The sequence below is a fragment of the Pipistrellus kuhlii genome, unplaced genomic scaffold, assembly GCF_014108245.1.
Source record: "Pipistrellus kuhlii isolate mPipKuh1 unplaced genomic scaffold, mPipKuh1.p scaffold_m20_p_4, whole genome shotgun sequence".
Classification (NCBI taxonomy): domain Eukaryota; kingdom Metazoa; phylum Chordata; class Mammalia; order Chiroptera; family Vespertilionidae; genus Pipistrellus; species Pipistrellus kuhlii.
The window spans coordinates 27,535,678-27,544,139 of NW_023425540.1; the positions used below are offsets into that span (position 1 = coordinate 27,535,678).

Sequence of the window (8,462 nt, forward strand, 5' to 3'; positions counted from 1 at the left end):
CAGAAATGCAGGCGTTGTTGGGAAAAAGAAAACACAGTAGACCCGAAGACGGAAGAGAAAGGATTGACTGAAAGCCTGGCCGAGTCACTAATTCACTAAAACCTCAGTTTCATCTTCTGCAAAATGGAGATTGCAACAGTCACCTCACAGGGTGCTATGAAGGAAACACATGAGATCATGAAAGTGAACATAATTTTGAATTATAGACAGAGAAAGGGGGGAAGGGGAAAAAAACTAAAAATATCTGCCTCCCTCGGCATTTTACGCTAGCAGGTAAAATGAAATGTTCAGACAGGAACCCTAAAGAAGGTAATCAGAGTCCAATATTCTTAGGCACTTTCCTAGGGGAAGCCACTACACTGCCCAACTCCGTCCAGAGCTCAGCCTGCACAACGCAGCGTGTTAGGAGCCCGGGGCTCTGCACCAAAGTGCTGGGACTGACCTGCAGCAAAAGACCAAAAGGCTTTCCTCGTGTCGGTCCCAGGAGGATACAGACAAGGGCAGCTGAAGGACAAACATCCAGAGTGGGTGAGACAAACACCTCAGGCCTTGAACTTACTTTTTTCCCCTCGGTGGATCAACTTCAGCAGAAAATTCCAGCTTTGTGTTTTCTGCTTGCTCCCCCTCGAATGGGAAGTTCTGCTCAGAGGCCCAAAATAGAAAATGAGAAGTTAGCAGAACTGATTTTCCCAGCTCCCCCAGAGCAAATCCCTGCACCTTTGTGGATGAGTACTATTGTGGGACAGTGTTACCCCGCTTTCTGAAAGGAGCTAACGTGCCGATTTGCCAGGTGTGTGCAGTAAACAGCCCACCCCCTGAAGAAAGGAACTCTCGGGCAGCTTCCTTCCTAAAGGAAGGAGGAGAGCGGAGAGGCATTGACAGTGAAGGGATACCCAGGGTGTTCCCATCAGAACCAAACTGCCACCAAAAATAACCAAGCGCCCCACTTTGGTGCAGACACCAATCTCTGAGCTGGTTCCGTACAGGCACCTTGCTTAAAGGACCAGTACTGACGTCACTCCCCTCCCAACTTCCTCATCACTGTTCACGGTATCAATATTTCCTTAGAGCCTGGCTTCTTTCATGACTCTGCCAGATGAGTCTCCCCAGCAAACTGATTCACATCATCCCCCTGCTCCAAGGTCTACCGCGGCTCCCGGATATTACCTAAATCTGAATTGTTCACAGTGGTCTGGCCATAGCTACCTAGCGCTTCCGCAGCTTGTTACCGGGGGAAGTGCCTGAGCTGGGTGCCAGATGCCTTGGGGGAGAACCCAGCCTTAAAGGCTGTGTGGATCTGAGCAAGTTATGAAACCTCTTGCACTGGTTTCCTCATTCGTGGAAAGAAGATAACACCCACATACACGGTGATTAAGGATTAAGTGGGATAACGCTTACAAAGTGGTCACGGTGGGTTCCAATAAGAAGAGAGTAATTAATGTTTACAGAGTGCTCACTGCAATCCAGGCTCTGCTCCGAGTGCTGTGCACGTACACACATTGTACACACTACTAACCTCCTCTCACAGTAGAGGAAATGAAGGCAGGAGAAAGTGAAATCACTGAAACCGCATAATGACTCAGTAGGAGAACTAGTGTTTGAACTTGAGCAGTGTGGTTCCAGAGCCTGTATGTGCAACTCCTCGCTGCTTCCCCACCCTCCAGCTTCCACCAGCTAACCCAGCCCCCAGATCCGCCCCGTCCTCTGCATCTGTCTGGGCCTCCCTCCACATTCTCGTCTCCTCCGTGGGTGCCACGCTGCACTTTCTCTCCAACCTCACCAGACGTCTTAAAAGCAGTCATTGCATTTCCTCTGTACTCAAGTATACCATCTCTCTCCTCTTTATTTTGCCTTCACTCATACATCCGCTTGTGATTGTTCTCCAGTTCTTTCTGTAATCTACTCCCAGAAACTGCATCCTGAAATAGACCACATCTCCAAATTCCATGGTGTCCCGAAAGAAACATGTTATTTACACCAACAGCCCAGCCGCCATGACCAAGCCAGGTCTAACTTCCAGTCACTTTCCCAGCAAGCACTTACCAAACATCTGCCACGTTCGTTTCACTAGGGGAAGATGACAGGGGCCCTGACCTCTAGGAGCTCACAGTCTAATGAGGAGATGATGTTTGTGCAGAGAGTTCTAACAAGTTGTGGTAAAGCACAAAAATACCTGCTGTGAATGGCATCCCCCCACTTTGGCTCTGTTGGCTCTGGCATTCCCCACATTGTCATTCAGAGGCTGTCACACTGCCCTTCCTTTTCATCTCTGCTGCCACCACGTGGTAGACTTGCTCCCTACCTTGTTCCTTGAATTGTAATCACCTTCCGACTTATCTCACTGCCTGCCTCCTTCTCCTGCCCCTCAAAACCAGCCCGCCTCCCACTGCAGAATAACCTATGTTGTCACTGTCCTATGTGACCAACCAAGTACTAAGTCCTGAGCCTGAACCAACAAAGCTGACTTTTTACCCTTTGCTTTGCTCCATTTCCCTCCTCTTAGGTATACTTCACCTCATATACCACACCCAAGAGAAAACTCTTTGCAGTTCTCCAAAGATGATTCACCTTCCTATTTCCTATTGTTTCCTTTGCCTCCCACTCTTTTACCTCATTATTACCCCTGAAATTCAGGTTAAATCACCTCCTCCATGAAGCCTTCCCTCATTCTCCCACAGCATGTGAGAGTGCCCTTCTCTGATTTGCTTTAGTCATGCAATTGCATCTCCTTTCATTCTGTCTTGCGTTACAAGCATTTGTATGTTTTCTCTTATGGTCTCTGTGTCTTTAGCACAGAACTGTGTCTTTATGGTCTTTGTTCAATACAGCACCTGTTGTCCCTCAAGCATAATGTGCCGAATAAATAATAAATATGCTCTTTATTTTTTGCATGTGATCTAGTGGGAGGAAAATCTCATGGGTATCCAAGGAGGAACTCAAATTTTTTTTTTTTTTATTATCATCATCTGATTTTTCACCCCTAGGTAAGATGGTAGGAACAAAAAATAAAGATACAAAGGCCTGCCCTGAACAAAAGTATATTATCAGGGAGATTGGCACATAGTATAAATAAAATTATAAGATACATGCAAAATAATATAAATTACAAAATTATGGCAGTTCTACCACCAACTAAGTGTGTGTCCTTGAGCAAATTACTTATTCTGGGAGGTAAAATTATAAAATTAAAATTCATAGGCAGTGTATGAATTTATTATTCTAGCCATCGAATGGTCTGCTCTTCTATTGTAATAGATGGCCTTCCATATAGTAAGTGTCAATATAGCTGCAAAAATTATTATATTAATTAGTTCTAGGGAAATTAAGTATAAACAACCACAGAAAAGTAAAAACCAGCAGCTGAAATTGATAATTAGACAATGAGAAAAAAGTTATATGCATTTCACTGGCACCACTAGATGATTTTTTTAATTGGCTGCCAGTCTGCTCTTTGTAGTCAGGGGGATAAGTCTGCAGAATATCCTTATGTGCAAGGTCAGCATTTTGGCTGGAAAGTGATCTATAGCAGCAAGCTGATGGACACAGCCTGGTTAGGGTTCAGAGGAGATGGCTGGGGCTTGACCAGTGACAATTTCAGTTGGAAGGTGAGTCTGAGAGATGGTAAGTGATGCACAAAGATACACAGCTCATTAATGACAAAGCTAGGATGAGAAATCTCCCAATGCCATGAAATGCAGGCTATGTGTTTCTGGGCTTCTCCAGAAGCACATGCATGAAGATACTGGGAAATGCCACTCCTCTACCAAATGCCCAACATGGAAATCAGATCACACTTTAAGGTTCATGATTCAAATGAAACATCAAAAATTAATAATCAGGAGTGCCCTTGGCGGTCCCCGATCTGTCTCTTGCTTCAACAGTGTTTGGATGGATCAGACCCAGGGATGCCTCTTCTTCCAGCCTCTGGCCACTCACCTGCATCTTATCCAGTCACCACCTTCAGAACCACTTCCAGGACCAGCCAACACACCCGATGTGTTTTTTCTCCCTTAACTCCTTGAGGTCAAACAACCCTGAACTCCCAGATTCGCCAGAATTATTCCACCGAGGTGGAGGCTGTGGTCAACTGCCTGGCAGACCTGCATCTGCGGGCCGCCCACACCTACCTCTCTCTGGGCTTCTGTTTGGACCTGGACAATGTGTCTCTGAAGGGCGTGGGACACTTCTTCCGAGAGTTGGAAGAAGCATCTCTAACTCTAAAGGTACAAAACAAGCATGATGGCCGCATTCTCTTCCAGGGCATGCTGAAGCCTCCCAAGATGAGTGGGCAAAACTCAAGACGCCATGGAAGCCACCCGGGCCTTGGAGAGAAACCTGAACCAGGCCCTTTTAGAGCTGCAGGCCCTGAGTGCCCCCTGCACAGGCCCTCAGCTCTGTGACTTCCTGCAGAACCACTTCCTGGGTGAGGCGGTGAAACTCATCAAGAAGATGGGTGACACCTGGCTCACCTCTGCAAGCTGGCTGGCCCCCAGGCTAGGCGGGCGAGTATCTCTTTGAAAGGCTCACCCTCAAGCTCCGGTAGAAGCCTCTGAAGTCCAGAGGCCTTTGAGGGGCCCCTCCGCATTCCCCTGGTGTCTGGCTTTTCCCTGAGCCTCTCCCCAAAACTACTACCCATTCTCTTCACCACCATGGAGCCCTCTGGACCAAATGAAACTATAAAGCTTTTTACAACAACAACAACAACAACAAAAATTAATAATCACAATAGCCATATGTTTTGTCACCTTAAAAGAAAGTTGCTTTATAATATAATTGAAAACACTTATATCTCATTTAAAAAAAAAAAAAGACTCAATAATATCCAAAATACATAAGGAATTCATACAACTTAACAAGAGGAAGACAAAAAAATCCAATTTAAAAAATGGAAAAAGGACCTAAATAGACACTTCTCCAAAGTGGACATACAGATGGCCAAGAGATGTATGAAAAAATGTTCAAAGTCACCGATCATCAGAGAAATGAAAATTAAAATAACAATGAGGGAGCATCTAACACTTGTCAGAATGGCTACCATCAACAAATCAACAAACGACAAGTGCTGGTAAGGATGTGGAAAAAAAGGCACCTTAGCTTGCTGCTGGTGAGAATGCAGACTGGTGCAGCCATTATGAAAAACAGTATGGAGTTTCCTCAAAAAATTAAATATGGAACTGCCATTTGATCCAATAATCCTACTTCTAGGAATGTATCTTTAAGAAACCCAAAACATCAGTCAGAAAGAATCTATGCATCTCTATGTTCATAGCAACACAATTTACAGTAGCTAAGATCTGGAAACAGCCCAAGTGCCCATCAGTAAATGAATGGATAAAAAAGCTGTGGTACATTTATACCATGGAATACTGTGCAGCAGTTAAAAGAAAAATCTCTTACCTTTTGAGACAGCATAGAGGGACCTGGAGAGTATCATGCTAAGTGAAATAAGTCAGTCAAAGAAAGACAAATATCACATGATCTCACTCATATGTGGCATCTAAGTAAAAAATAAATAAATAAGCGGATGAACCGAGTGGATCCAGAGACATGGAAGCATGGAACAAACTGCAGAATCTCGAAGGGGCGGAGGGGAGGAGGGGAGAAGGGGGGGGTGGGTGAGAGGCCAGGGACCAAAGATCTTTATGCATATATGCATAACCCATAGATAAAGACAATAGGGTGGTAAAGGCCTGTGGCAGGGTTGGGGCAGGCTGGAGGGGGTCAATAAAGAAGGACATATGTAGTACTTTCAATAATAAAAGAATTACTTTTTTAAAAAGACTCAAATTAAAACATTTTAACTAAAAGGAGTTTATGGCAAGTAGTTATGTCCTAGGCTAGAATCTTCCCTGACAAAAGTCAATTATTACCTTAAATAAGTCCATCTATTGTCTTTTGCATTGGCTGTAACAAACCTTTGGAATGTCAGTGTAAAGCCCCTTTTTTCCAAACCCTTCAGGGCACAACCAATTCCCCAGGAAAGAGACCATAACCCTCCCATTGTTATTGTTACCATGGTCATTGTTGACTGTTAACTATCCTATACCCACCTAGGTATTCTCATTTTATTTTTCATCCAATCCCAGAGGTTTCCCCACTTTGCTTTCTCCAGCCTCTCTCATCTATCACCAATGGATTTCTTGTGACCCACTTGTGTCTTCTCTTTTGATTGTAAACTATAAAGTAAGGTGGAAAACTGCCATTCTCTGGAACATTTTCTCAATCCCTTGAGATTTTGCTTCTAGGCAAAATCTACCGGTATGTATTGTCAACAGTTTGGCTCAAATAAACTCACAAACATTCTTCAGAGGTTTGACTGCTTCTTACATTGACAATACATACCGGTAGTTTGTAAAATCTGGGGGCGGCTGCCTGGCCATAACCACCACTTTTATATGGGGTACTTGCCCTGCAGCAGGACAGGCCTTCCCTGCGCTTGTCAAGTTAGCATGTGGCCCCTTTTCATCCACACTTTGTTATAGTATTTTGCAAACACTCTTTATCAGATTAAGAAAGTTCCTTTTATTTATCCTGTATAAAGTTTTTAACATAAATAGAGGCTGAATTTTAGGTGAAGTTTTTTTTTTTTTTAAGTGTTTTTCAAAAAATTTATATAGCTTTTCTCCTTTAAACCTTTAATGCTATGATTTATGGTGATTTTTCTACTGTTAGACTGTGTTTCTGAAATAAACCCATATGAATGGGGGGAGGGGGGGAGAGATTCAATAAAAAGAGTGGTTATCACTCATATAGGAAAGTGAGACCACAAAGGCAAATGTAGGCAGTGCTCACCGGAGCACTCTCCAGGTGAAAGGGAATCTTAGCCAGCAGGTTTTGAGTTTGACATTTCTGGGCCACAGCTATTCCCATGGTAGAGGTGAATGTCCTACTTTACCTCAGCATGACATATAGATCAGCGGACGGACTCTCCTCTAGCTCCGATTCTGTGCTCATCAAGCCTGGTTATTGATTGGTTTGCTATAAAGTTTGTCTGTTGGAATAGAACCTGGTGGTCAAGCTGATGAGTAATTTTGATTTCTGGGATAGTTGTCTTTATAATCACAAGTGAATATGTCATTCTCATCGACACATCAGTCTCATTAGCTGCGAAATATGAGTTCTCTTCTAAGAAGCAGATTCCCTCTCAGTAGGCCCACAAAATCAAGTCTCTGGACCTGAAAGGCTGTGGTCTAACCCTTGGAACTTGGAAAATTCTCCTGTAAAGATACCTCCAGAAAGACAGCAGTTTCCCTTCTCTTAAAGACTCACTTGCCCATTACACATGCCATGTACCCTTTTTTCAAACTCTTCTAGTTGGTTCTTAAATTAGGTAAGAACTAAGTTGCTTTTTCCTTGACATATTGAAGATTTAACATGCTAAAGTTAGAACTACAGTGGTATGATAGTTCCTGTCCTCAAGTAAAATAGACAAAAAATTTAAGGTCTGAACTATGAACCATGACTTGGTCTTAGGTGTAGGTCCTTGTCAAAGAAAAATAACTAAGCAACCAAGAAGTGATTTCAAAACAACAAAATTATTTTTCCACTTCTCAAACATGGTCAAAGGGAATCTTAGTCCAGAGCAACAATTCATAAAGCCCTCTTCTTTTCATATGGTTACTTCACATCACTCAAACTCTGTGTTACCTCTCTCCTTTAGATCCTCCCAAAGGAGAATCTCAGTCCTTCTAGTCTTCCTTTTCCCTTTACTTGCATCACAAGAGCCCAACAGAACTGGCCTGACAATATTAAACGATGCAGGAGATTTGGAGAGAGAAAATAAATAAATAAATAAGTGAAACCAGAACAATTCTTTGTAGGCAATAAAAGAAGCATGCCTCAAAATTACCATATGTTGTAAATAATGGCCTGTTCATATACAGATATAATTTAAAGATGCCAAATTAACTAGGAAATGATACAAGGAAAAGAAATTACTTAAATTTTTTAAGCATCCACAATATTTAAGAGACTTATGAAAGACATTCTGCTACCTGATATTAAAATATAGTATAATTAGAGGCCTAGTGCATGAAATTCTTACAAGGGGCTTGGTCCTCACAATAGCAGAGGAGTGGAGGGGAGATCAGAAAACAATTAAATGACTTGTATGCATGCATATAAGTATACCCAATGGACCTAGACAGTAGGAGGGGTGAGGGCCTGTGGGGGGGGGGGGGGGAGGGAAGGGGGAGCGGCCTGGGAGAAGTCAATGGGGGGGAAAGGAGACATATTTAAACTTTCAACAATTAAGAATTTAAAAAAAGAAAGATCAACCAAAGAACTTGCATGCATATAAGCATAACCAATGGACACAGACAATAGGGGGGTGAAGGCCTGGGTTGGAAGCAGGTTAGGAGAGGTCATGGGAAGGGGGAGGGAAGGGGGACATATGTAATACTTTCAATAATAAAGAATTTTTTAAAAATTAAAAAAAGAATCAGGTGTCAGTCAAAGCCACA

General features: G+C 43.0%; 1 pseudogene; it reads left to right on the forward strand.

Moving 5' to 3' along the window:
• Positions 1 to 278: 278 nt before the first annotated feature.
• Positions 279 to 4,543, forward strand: LOC118703054 (annotated as a pseudogene).
• The last annotated feature ends 3,919 nt before the right edge of the window (positions 4,544 to 8,462 follow it).